Source organism: Sinocyclocheilus grahami, unplaced genomic scaffold (assembly GCF_001515645.1).
Source record: "Sinocyclocheilus grahami isolate Dianchi unplaced genomic scaffold, SAMN03320097.WGS_v1.1 scaffold153.1, whole genome shotgun sequence".
In the NCBI taxonomy this organism is placed as follows: domain Eukaryota; kingdom Metazoa; phylum Chordata; class Actinopteri; order Cypriniformes; family Cyprinidae; genus Sinocyclocheilus; species Sinocyclocheilus grahami.
In genome coordinates, this window is record NW_015505332.1 from 785,708 (window position 1) to 798,710 (window position 13,003).

At 37.2% G+C, this 13,003-nt stretch overlaps 1 protein-coding gene across 1 annotated transcript in view; it reads right to left on the minus strand.

Annotated features, from left to right (window-relative positions):
- LOC107592441 (zinc finger protein ZFPM2-like) overlaps positions 1–13,003 on the minus strand; it is a 163,215-nt gene that overhangs the window by 79,247 nt on the left and 70,965 nt on the right. The window lies entirely within an intron of this gene.

Consider the following 13,003-nt stretch of genomic DNA (forward strand, 5'->3'; position numbering starts at 1 on the left):
TATATACAGTATATATACACACACACACACACACACACACACACGCACACACACTGTATAAGAATTTGGACCAATGAGGCCAAGAAAGAGACCAAAAAAAAAATGACATGAAAGAAATGGAAACTTATTTCTACAAAAAAAAAAAAGATATATATATATATATATATATATATATATATATATATATATATTTAGATTATTCAGTAAAATGTTTGATTTGCTAATGATTTTTGTGAAGGAATTCTTAAAATTAGAAAACTATTGTAAATAGGGCTGTTTGATAGGGCATTTTCAAGGGCCCTTTCAACACTGCTTGCAGCTTTAGTTGAAAATGTGTTTGTCAGTAGTACTGTTGTCACGATACCAAAATTTTGACTTTGATGCAATACCTGACATATATTTAGCTAATTTAGAAAAAAAAAATCTGACATACAAAAAAAGACCTGAAAAACAAACAAACAAATAAATAAATACGAAATTGGAAATAAATACATAAATAATTCGCATAGCCATATCTACAGACTAAAATATCAAAGAAACTTGGGTTCTTTTGGTTCTTGGCTCTTCTTCTAATGTAAACAAGTAAGCAACAAATTAGAAGCCATCCAAAACACTAGCAGCAGGACATTTGCATAAAAAACAAAAAAATACAAATCTCACATTTTCACTACATTTATGAAAAGCAATCACATCAACAATTTTTCTGCCAAATAATGTAGCTCATTACCATAACAGTAATATTGTAAGTATTTAACTACATTAGTACAGAATTCACTGCATATCTGATCACCGAGTTTCTGTTTCATTAAAACCATGATTTGAGGATCATAGCATGTTTTCCTGCCTCTTCTATCGAGTGAGTGCAGTATTTGATACAGACTCCAGCACCTGTTCTCAGAGCTGATGGCGATCAGATGGAGCGTGTCAAACCGCTGGGATGCTAACTCCTCTTGAAAGAGCGTCTTTCGCTCTCTGATAAAACCTCGCTGAGATGTTACAGGCTTACCGGCTGGCAGCGTGGGCTCTATTTCTGTTTTTCCAGGAAGGGGGCCGAGGCCTCTTGTTAGTGGCGCGCTGAGCTCGGAGTTAATTAACCGTGTCACGGGATAGCACAGCTAGCCCCACGAGTTCCCCGAGCGCTGCTATCTAATCAGTTAGATTTTGTGTGCTTTTTTAGGACAGTGATTAATCAAACAGTTATTATAATAGACTGCCTGGTCATGACTCTCGTTTCTCGAGGGCTAGGGGGCTCTTGTCATGAGGATTTCAAGAGCAGACTTCCAGCGGGTTTTCTTGGTGATGTTGAGAGCTTTTTGGGGCCGACCTGCGACTGAGGGAGATTTATCCCTCGGAGCTCGAGTGCTATCTGCTTTATCTTCCCACCAGCATCCTGTTCAGCTGTGTCACAGCACACATAAGCAGAGCTCTTTACAGTGAGGCAGGGACTGAAAATCTGTGCAACGCTGAAAATATTTACGTGAATTGTTTGCAAAGCTCAGATGTTTCTCCTAAAATTCAATACACTAATGAGAAATACTGAAAGACTCCAGCTTTCAAATGAATATGTTTAGAACAGCCCACACTCTTAAGAACAAAGGTTCTTTATTTGCATTGATGGTTCCATGAAGAAACTTTAACATCCATAGAATCTTTCTATTGCACAAAATGATCTTCGTACACACACCTAAAAGTAAAGGTTCTTTATTAGCTTTGATCCATGAAGTTTAGTTCCATGAAGAACCGTAAAACTTCAACAGAACCTTCCATTGTATAAAAGGCTCTTTATAGTAAAAAAAGGTTCTTCAGATGATTAAAATGTTCTTCACAATGGTTCTTTTAAGAACTGTTCATAGAAAAGTTCTTTGAAGAGCCAAAAATGGTTCTTCTATGGCATCACCTTTTGGAACCTTTATTTTTAAGTGGAAAAAGGTTCTTTAGATGAATAAAATGTTCTTCACACTGAGAAAAAAAAATAGTTCTTTATGGCATTTGGAATATTTATTTTTAAGAGTGTGGATTATTTGGTCTTGAGAGAATTTGATGAGAAATGTTTAAGTTCATGTTGAAATCTCTGACTTTTGGGTTGTAGACTTTGGTATCTTTGGTTTGAGACAACGTTGGGACAATCTCTTCTGAAATTCTAGAGAAGACACTCTCAGGAGAAACATCTTAGAAGCAGGAGACCACCATTTGTTCTCTATCTGGGAACAAAGACATTAAAGGGACATCATGTGTGATTTTGACTGCAATCAGACAGTGTCTGCAACGCTCTGAACACAACATAAAGGTGTTTCTGTAGTGCAGCATGTTTCATGACCTGTGCTAAATAAAAGCTGGTTGGTAGATGATCTTCAGCATGGTCTTTGTGGGCTGAAAGCAGTACAGTGCTGACTGAACTTTAAAATGACCTATTCAGCTGTGTTTCTCACTGCAGATATCAGCTGCGTATCTGTGACACACTAACACGCCAGTCTGCTTGTATGGAAATTCCCCTGCGACTGAATAAACATCTCACTACCACGATTCCCAGACATTTGCTAAATATCACAACAACGCATGACAGAGACTTCAGCAAGAGCAAATGAGAATTTAAAAAGATAACAATTTACAATAAGGTAACATTAGCTAACATGAACTAACAATGAAAATTTGTTCTAAAGCATTTACTAGGCTAATCTAAATTCTAAAGTTCTATCTGTTAAAGGTGGTGTAAATGATTTCTGGTAGCCAGTGTTGACATTTGAAATCATCAAAACAAACACGCCCCTACCCCCAAAAGGGTCTCGCCCCTATTTTGATAGCTCCGCCCCACACATACGTACGCAACCCAGGCAACGATTAGTTCTGTGAAACAAAGCAAAACCAATGTTACACCGTGTCTACACCGGACACGAGTGGCGCGGAGCGACAAAATACTATGGAACTCATTATAATCAGTGATGCTGTCTACACCATAGATATATATACATATCTATGATCTACACTGGATGCGGCGCGGCATGACACAAAAAATCCCAGACAGAAAACTGCTGCTGCGTTCTACTCATGACATATTGACACAAATTTCAAATGATTTTCAACGGTCACTTTGTCGCATCCAGTGTACTAGACAGACTTTAACTGTTGCAGCGCAGACACGGTGTTACTCACCTATCGAGAAGAAACAAAGCAACCTCGGCGTCCGATCGCAGGCATTCCACTCCTTGAGTTCTCTCTCCAGCGCTGGAAAGCTGATCCGATATTTACACGGGTCCTACTCCTTGCCTTAAGCCTTCTTTTGTTCCGCTGACGTTTTCCTCTTTTGTTTTTTATCCGCCATCTCTATCTTTCTGTCGTCGCTTGGCTCGGCTAATGTCCATCCTTTCCACTGAACGCTCTCTCCTCCACATCATGATTAGACACGCCCCTTACTGCTGATTGGCTACAAGTTTGTTTTTCTAGTCGGCCCGAATCAGTTTTCTAAAGCGTTTTTGAAAAATCGCTTACCCCACCTTTAATATTAATTAATGGACCTGAGCTGACATGAACTAACAATCACTAGGCCTAGTTGTATTTTTATTAAATAACCTAAAGATAAAAATAAAAAAAATTCTATAACTAATGTATTGCTCATTGTTAGTTAATGTTAATTAATGCATTAACTAACATTACCTAACAGGACCTTATTGTAAAGTGTTACAAAAAGTACCACAGAATCACCAAGACATATTGAAAATGTATTATGGTAATATTACGATTTGTACTAATATGTTCTTTAACAGAAAAAAAAAACTGTTTTTAGGGACGCACCATGTTAAAATTATGATCACAAGCAATAAATGACAGATTATACTACACTCTTAAAAATAAAGGTGCTTCAAAAGGTTCTTCAATGGCATCGTGAAGCACCTTTATTTTTAAGAGTGTATATAGTATACTATATACTATACTATTTTGCCCTTAAAACTAATTCAGCTTAGGCATCACATCATTATAATATACAGTTTGAAAAATAGCCAGTATATTTATCTATAAATGAAGCAGCACAACTGTTTCCAACACTTATAATAAATAAGCATATTAAAATGATTTCTGAAGGATCATGTGACACTGAAGACTGGAGGAATGAGGCTGAAAATTCAGCTTTGATCGCCGAAAAAAAAAATATTTTAAAGTATATCAAAACAGAAAACCAATATTAGAAATTGAAATAATATCTCACAATATTAGTTTTTTTCTGTATTTTTGATCAAATACATACAGCCTTGATGAGCACAAGAGACTCAATTAAAAAAACATTCAAAATCTTTCTGATCCCAAACTATTGAACCGCAGTGTATATCAATACATGATGGCATTTCACAAAATGGTTATTTAGGTTACATAATTTTTACAATATAGTGAATTATGCTTCAGCATATGCCTTAAAGCATGTAAACATGTAGCAAAAATTGAATATTTGAAAACTACAGACAAACAGATCAATCATAGTGATTATTGGTTATCGGTATTAGCCTCTAAACATTATTTACTGAACCACACTGCTAATAAAGACCATGGTAAATGAATACTGTAATCATTCGGTCCTATGGTAAATATCAAAATACCACAGTATTTCCAGAGTACTCAAGTGTGAAATACTGCATGTGAATATACTGTACGTTAGAAGAATTATTTTCCTAATTTCCTGTTCCATGCACTAATGCCTTCATTGCCCGTTATGGAGCTCAGCAGAGATAGTGGGAGAATTTGGGAGGCGGGGGGTCTCTCTGAAGACTGTCGCAGTCCCGCCAGCCTGTTGGAAGGTGGGGAACCTCATTAAAGGGAAATAATTAAGCGCTGGAGCGCAGCTGGTCCACATCACAGGCAGGCTAAATCTATGCTAGCCCACCACCGCTTGATGTGCTCTGTTCCTACTCTGATAAGACCTCGTGGCCTTTCGCCATGATCGCACAAGTTTCTCTTTAGCCCGGCTTGACACTTTCGCTGAAGTCTTCCGTGCATCCCATGCTGGGGTGAATGAGGAAGGCGTGCGGCACAAGGACATCTGAAGTCCTAACGCTGGTTAAGTACAAACGTGCCAGTCGTTCGCCAAGCGTTCCAAGCCACGTCTCGAAACCTCGCGTCCCAGCTGGCTCGTCCCAGCTGTTACCGATACGACACAAGCCCGAGAGGCAAGACGACGACATACGGCTCTGTGTGCGTAATGAGCCAGCCTGCCACCGTCGCCATGTTTGCCACAAGCGTTTAGATGTTGACTCGCCATAGATTACGAGATCAAGATGTACAGTCGCAGATTATCCGCTTGGATCTGGCATGGATGCCGATGAATGCTGGCTTTGCCACTCCATTACTGACATGCATGTACTTTTTATCTAGATTTTGCAAGTAAAAAATAATGAGTAAATTTAGATTTTAGAGCCTGATGTACAAAGTAAGAGAGGATAGCTCATAGTACAGCTAATGAAACTGATTATAAATATATTTCATAAACTGGTTTATATTTTATTTCATTTTTATTCAGTTTTGGACATAAAGTGTCAATCCAAAATTGGTACCAAAAAAGTCAACAAAAATGTTGTTAAACCCAGCAGGAAGGTTTAGATTTGTGTGGTTGTTTATTTTATATTTCAGATTTTATGTACAGTAATTGGAACAGAAAACCAATTTTGTACTGAAAAAAGTCAAAAAAATTTTTGTCAAAACCAGGAAATAGTTGTATGGTTCTTTACTTTATTGTTTATAAAGTGTCAATCCAAAATTGGTACCAAAAAAGTCAACAAAATTGTTGTTAAACCCAGCAGGAAGGTTTAGATTTGTGTGGTTGTTTATTTTATATTTCAGATTTTATGTACAGTAATTGGAACAGAAAACCAATTTTGTACTGAAAAAAGTCAAAAAAATTTTTGTCAAAACCAGGAAATAGTTGTATGGTTCTTTACTTTATTGTTTATAAAGTGTCAATCCAAAATTGGTACCAAAAAAGTCAACAAAATTGTTGTTAAACCCAGCAGGAATATTTAGATTTTTATGGTCGTTTATTTTATTGTTTACATTTTTAAAAGCTGATTTACAGTATATTTCAAGGACATCAAGTGCCACTCCAAAATTGGAACCGAAAACGTCTCGGGTTACTTATGTAACCATGGTTCCCTGAGTAGGGAACGAGACACTGCGTCCTCTAGGGGTCGCTATGGGGAACGCCTCGTCGTGACTCGTATCTGAAGCATACATTGAAAAAACACCAACTCGTTGGCCGGCGACAGCCATGACGTCACTACCCCAAAAAAAAGTAAAAAAAAATGTTGCCAAACCCAGGAAAGTTTTTTATGGTTGTCTACTTTGCTGTCCTAACTATAGATTATCATATAGCTACCTTGCATTTTTTTTAGATGTTAACAGATTAGCACATTATTGAAAACGATGATATCACAAATTATTTTGAATAATAAGTATAAAATATTCAAGCAAAATTATAGCCTAATCTGGTTTGCTGGTCTTACCTGTTGTTCTAGTCTGGTTAGGTTGGTATGTTTTCTGGTTTCAGAAGATTACAAACCAGCTGGTCAACCAACTAAACCAGAATGGTAGACCAGATAGACCTGTTTGAACCAGCTAAGACCATCAAACCATCTTAGTTTAATCTGTGCAGGATAGTTGCATTTTACTACAAGCATTTAGCATTGCCTTTCCCTGAGTGGCCATTATTAGAACAAACTGAGGGCCACAACCCATCAGCTGAGTATCACTGAAACAGAAACGGCAAGATCAGTTTTGAAGTGGTAATGAAGCGTCCTCAGCAGAGCTCACGGGTCGAATCACCCAAAAGCTCTCTCATCAACCAGCGCTGAAATGCCACCATCTTGGCACGGAGGAGCTGTTGATATGAGTGAAGAGAACTCCATCCCCCCGTCCCTCCACTCCTCCCAAGATAAGATCATCTGTCGCTCTTCTCCGGGGTCTGCTCCCCCTCACCACAGATCCCTGGCAGAACTATGAATGTCCCTTTTGTGTGCACAGATCTTTCTCTGATAGCCCCAAAAAGATGCTGCACACGGCAACTGTTTGTTTCCCCCCATGACGGAGGGACGATGGGGGATGGAGGGGGTCACGTCTCCTACGTCAAAAATACAGACGAAAACATACGTTTTTAGGAACCAACAAGTACAACGTCACAGTCAGGGGCGGACTTAGTGATTTGGGGGCCCTAAGCAAATTCCAGGTATGGGGCCCCAACAGAATAACTATGTGCTCTTTTACGCCTAACCCTTATTTTGCTCGCTCTCTTTCATTACAGGTTATAGTTTATTTATCCCTTAACAACCAGTAATATTCAACCTGATGCTTTTATAAAGCCATATTAGGCTATCTTATTTGGTTTTTTTTTGGATCACACACAAAAAAAAAAAATTCCTTTAACTTGTCCATTTAATAAATTGTAAACTTTTTCATTCTTTTTACTAACATAAAATTATCCCATGCAACTTATTTCATATTCCAAGTGTTCTGAAGGCATACGGTAGGGTTTGCAGATACAAAAATCTAAAATGTAATCTAAGTTAGCCTATTATTAAGCGAAAATCTCCAGTCATTGCATTCGTGGATTTATACGAATCCGCGGCAGTTCACGCCGGTGCGCCTAGGAAAAGCACACAAACCAGCGAGTCATTTTGAAGACAAATAAAATTATGACTTGAAACACAATAATTTCTTTACTGAGGTGAATATCCCTGTTCTGAGACAGTCAGACAGTATTATACAGCCTAGAATGCGCAAAAAGAGCGCTCCCTCATATAATCTCTAAAAGCTGTCGCTCACTTCAGTTCATTGCGATCTCACGCATTCCGTTAATAAGCTCTATACACGGCACAGTGAATCTCTTATTTACATCGGATCTACACTTTGTTATAATGAGAGGATTCCCGAGCTTGCAGAACTCAGCACTTGACAAAAACTTGGCATTTTGAGTGGTGAGTGGATTCTAACTTAAACACTTCGGGTCATTGCGTTCAAGAAATGAAACGATAGGCTATGTCTGTAATTGGCTACATTGCTCAACGCTGCAAATATGTTTCGCCAATAGGCCTATCAGATGGCTGATTCCCCGGGGGCCCTAAGCGGCCGCTTACCTCACTTATTTGTTAAGTCCGCCCCTGGTCACAGCACGGGAAGAGAAAGAAACAACCTTTTGAGAACAAGGCAACAGTGGTGCAGAAATCGCATGCTTTACCTTTAATAGCATTTTACCCAAAAACACACAGTTCTTGTTTTTAATAGTCATCCTCACATTCACACTTCAGAAATGATCTGGATCAGATCAAGATGGATGTTTAAAAAAAAAAAGGTCGTTTTCCAAAGTATAAAATCCTATCAGCCATGTATGACAATGCAGGAGTCACATATCAAGATGTACAGCAGCTGAAGCAAATGAACATACTGTGAGGGGCACGTGGAGAGAAATGGAGAGCTCTGTATCACTCCACAAAAGGTGCAGGAGCTCTGAAGGAGATATGTGATCTGAAATTTTACAGCTGAAGGAGAAATGTCAGAGCGCTTCGATAAGAGAGCGATGAACTTTCCTCCACCCCCCTCCAAACCCCCATTATCAGCTCGAAGAGAAGCAAATGCATCATTTTTATCCCACGGCTTTACCATTATCTCCTCGGCAGACACTTGTTTTAAAACACACGAGGACCTTTTTACCTCACTCACTCTCTTTCTTTCTCTCTCTCTCTCACACACACACACACACTCTCTCTCTTAATAAACTAAACTCTTAGTAAAAGAGACTGGAATTTTGGAGTATTCTGAGAACATGCATCATTTATGCAAGAAGAAACTGTCTGTCTTACACTTAGAAACAAAGTACTGTGCATTTATAATGGTGCAGTGATGGAATCAAATGGAACCCATTCAACTTGCTATATACTACTGTTCAAAAGTTTGGGGACAGTAAGATATCAGAAAAAAAGCTACTTTTATTAAGCAAGAATGCATTAAATGTATCAAAAGTGACAAAGACATTTATAATTCCACAAAACATTTCTATTTCAAAGAATCTTGGGAAAAAAACTGTTTCCACAAAAACATTAAGCAGCAATCAATGATTGGAGTAATGATGCTGAAAATTCAGCTTTGCATCACAGGATTAAATTATATTTAAAAATAAATGAATATAGAAAATAGTTTTTTTAATTCAATAAAAGAATATCTCACAGTATGACAGTGTTTACTGTATTTTTAAATAAATAAATGCAGTCTTGGTGAGCTTTAAAAAAAAAAATCAATCATACTGACCCCAAACTTTTGAATGGTGGTGCTTTTAATGCCTAAATAAACAAACAAACAAACAAATAAAAATACTACAAAATACAGTTTAATGGATGGTAATAAATATTTATCACCAGATTTTTTTTCTCATTTCAATAAGTGTGACAATATGTACAGTTTTGACGCTGATAAATATATGATGGTACTGTACTGAACTGTCATTATTAAGTACCATAGAATTTACACAGTGCTTCAAAGAATACCATGGCACTACTATAGTACAAAAAGCACTAGTAAAACATCTACTATAATATAATATAATGAAATGTATTATTTGTTTATTTATGAGTTTTTTTATATATTGACTCAGAATATATGGCTGCTTTTCAATGATCACCAATGAAGAAAGACGCTTTTAGAGCCAAATTCTGTAGTAACCATATCTCCCAGCAGGAACTAACCAGTTAAACCTTGATCGTCCAGTTTCCTCAAGCTCATTCCGATCAAAACCTGAGCAAAGTCATTCCGACAACAATCTCCAAAGCTTCTTTCCCTTCTGTCACTCTGAATGATAGGACACAAAAGATTAGACGTAAACTTGAGGAAGATGCCCTATCTGAATCTAGAGGAGACTTTCTCCAGCTAACAAATTTGATAGTCTGCGATGTGTTACAAATCTCAGTGCTCATGTGGGATATAATTCCTCTTTCTCCTGTCAGCACGGACTGACTAATGGTGCCTGCAATCACTGGAAACGTTCACAAATACTTTGAGTTATGGGAATCCTGCTTTCAGCCCCTCTGAAAGAATCTCGCTGTGTTCTCGATGATCTGAAGGAGAACGTTCAGATGTATTTCCCTTCCACAAGACGCACACAAATAAACGCATGCTTATCTGCGGGTGTGCTAATAACCACCGAGCTCCCGGGTCACACAACAGCTCACGTATCTCCCGCACGTTTGTTTTTCCTCTGCATTTACAGGTGCTGTTTTTCTCCAGTGGCTCGAGCGGGTCATTAGCTCTATCCGCAGCCGCCCCTCCAGTCAATTACCACATTTCAAACTTTCCTCCAGCACAAATCCGGCCGCTCCTGCCTGCCTGACCCAGTTGTCTTTTGTGAGGAGGTCTTAGCTCCAGCAGTTTGACAGTCAACAGATAAGATGGATTAAGTTTTTTTCCCCCTCTCCCCTTCTCTCTCTCATCCGGTTTTGATATAAACGGCGTAAAAGCAGGTTAAATCAGTCACTTTCAGGAGGAGTTTTTAAATGGCTGAAGATAGAGGGTGATAGAAGGCCTAAACCTGACACCGGGGCGTAGAAGGTCACGGCCATGCTGTTTAATAACTAACAAACTCCTGATGAGGGAGAAGTCAAGAGGAGAAACATCAGTCCTGACTCTGAAACCAAAATATGTGTTTCAATTTTTCATTTCACATTTTTATGCTTGATACCTTGGGAATCAAACCTATGACTTTTGTGTCGATAGCGCAATCTGTATTGTTAAAAGCGCTATATAAATAAAGGTGGCTTGACTTGACTTGACTAGTTTTTGCTAATATTTTGAATTAGATTTTATTTTTTGCTTGATGTTTTTATTTGATTTCAGTAATTTTGTTGTGTTTTATTTTTTCCATTTATATTATATTATTTAAAAAATGTCTATATAGTATTAATGTTGTGGTTCATTGAATCATTTCAGATAGTAACATAGTAACTCTTACATAATTAATGCTGGTGCTAAAATTTATAATATTTAAAAGAAACTGCCCATCTGCAAAATATGGAGAATTATAGATGTGGAGGGAAACTGCATCTGAAAAATAACATGGATATGAACTTTCCTTCTTTACGCTAGAATGCTTTTACTCTGGGGATATTTCTCATATAGTAGGTTTAATATAAGTTTTTTAAGTCCAGAACTTAAATAAGTAATTTAAGTTCTGGCTACAAAAAAAGTCCTTTGAACATTGATTAAAAAATTAAGTTTTCTCCTTACACAATGTGAGGTAAGTTGTCACAAAACGCCAGCAACAGCATTTTACATTGTTTACTGGTTCACCCAAAAGAAAACAATCAGTATAAATATAACGATCAGTATACTAAACATCGCACATCCCGCGATGTGACTATCGCGGATGCGCACATTGTGATATTGATGCTGAAACGATATATTGTGCAGCCCTACGGGTATAGTAATTTCAGTTTGGAGGATAAAGTTATACAAATATATATTTCATTCATTATAAAAGATGTAAAACTTTTGTCTAGAGAAAAAATAAGTTTTTGTAATTGGACTTTTGTCTCAAAACCTTATAGTTAACGACATTGTGACAACTAGCCCCGTTGTCCCTTACATGTAGAAGAAGCATTTGCTTTTTGAGCATTTTTGCAGCCCTGTGATTTCAGTGTTATTTTAGTATCATTGCTATACCAATGTAGTTTTTGTGTTTACTATTGTCATTTTGCATTATTGACACACTATTTTCCTAATGAATGCTGTTCGGTTGCTTTGTCACAATCTGTATTGTTAAAAGCACTATATAAATAAGGGTGGCTTGACTTGACTTGACTCGTTTTTGCTAATATTTTGAATTAGATTTTATTTTTTGCTTGATGTTTTTATTTGATTTCAGTAATTTTGTTGTGTTTTATTTTTTCCATTTATATTATATTATTTAAAAAAATGTCTATATAGTTTTTTATTAATTTTATTTAATAGTTTTAATGAAATGAGAAGTGCTTATAAAATAAGTTTTTTATATTTTTAAATGTTTTAGTTAACAGTAATAATCCTGTTGTGCTGTGACAAATGAATTTTTAAAAGTACAAGTATTCCATGTATTTCTATATTACTTTGAGGCCATTAAACTGCATGTACGATTATAAAAGAATTATTAAAATCCTGTTTAAAGTACTTTAAAGACAGAGTATATCACATCACACTGCATGTCAACTTCCTAAAAGAACTTCCTCTCAACTACCCATTTATAGCCTATTTAATGCTTTAAGGTATAAATTATCAACATGCACGCTCCCTGGGAATCAAACCCATGACCTTCACATTGCTTTCACCACATTCTACCACTATTAGAAAACGTGACTATAGGTTAAAGGGGTCATATGATGCGGCTAAAAAGAACATTATTTTGTGTATTTGGTGCAATGAAATGTGTTTATGCGGTTTAAGGTTAATAAAACACATTATTTTCCACATACTGTACATTATTGTTTCTCCTCTATGCCCTGCCTTTCTGAAACATGTCGATTTTTACAAAGCTCATTGGTCTGAAAAAGCGAGGTGTGCTGTGATTGACCAGCTATCCAGTGCGTTGTGATTGGCTGAATACCTCAAACGTGTGACAGAAATGTTACGTCCCTTACCATATTGTGATGATGCCCTGTCCGGCCGGAGCGATGATTCAAAAACATGAAAACCCATTATAAACGAGGCATTCGTTGCATCCAGTGGGGACATAATTATGGATTATAATGACTTATACTGTCTTTTTATGCGTTGCGTTGCATCGCGCCGCGTAAATCATAAAACCATGTCTGCATTTGTGATCAGAGAAATGACAAACAACAAGCCCTACTCTACACTGCCCAAAAAACTCGCTTTAAATATATAAAATATAAAAACTCTTTAAATATAAAAAACTTACTTACAGTCTTTGAGTCAAAACAACCGGCATTGTCGTCTACTCTCCCAGGATCAGGAAACAGTCCTCCATAAAATGTGCTGCACACATCTGAAT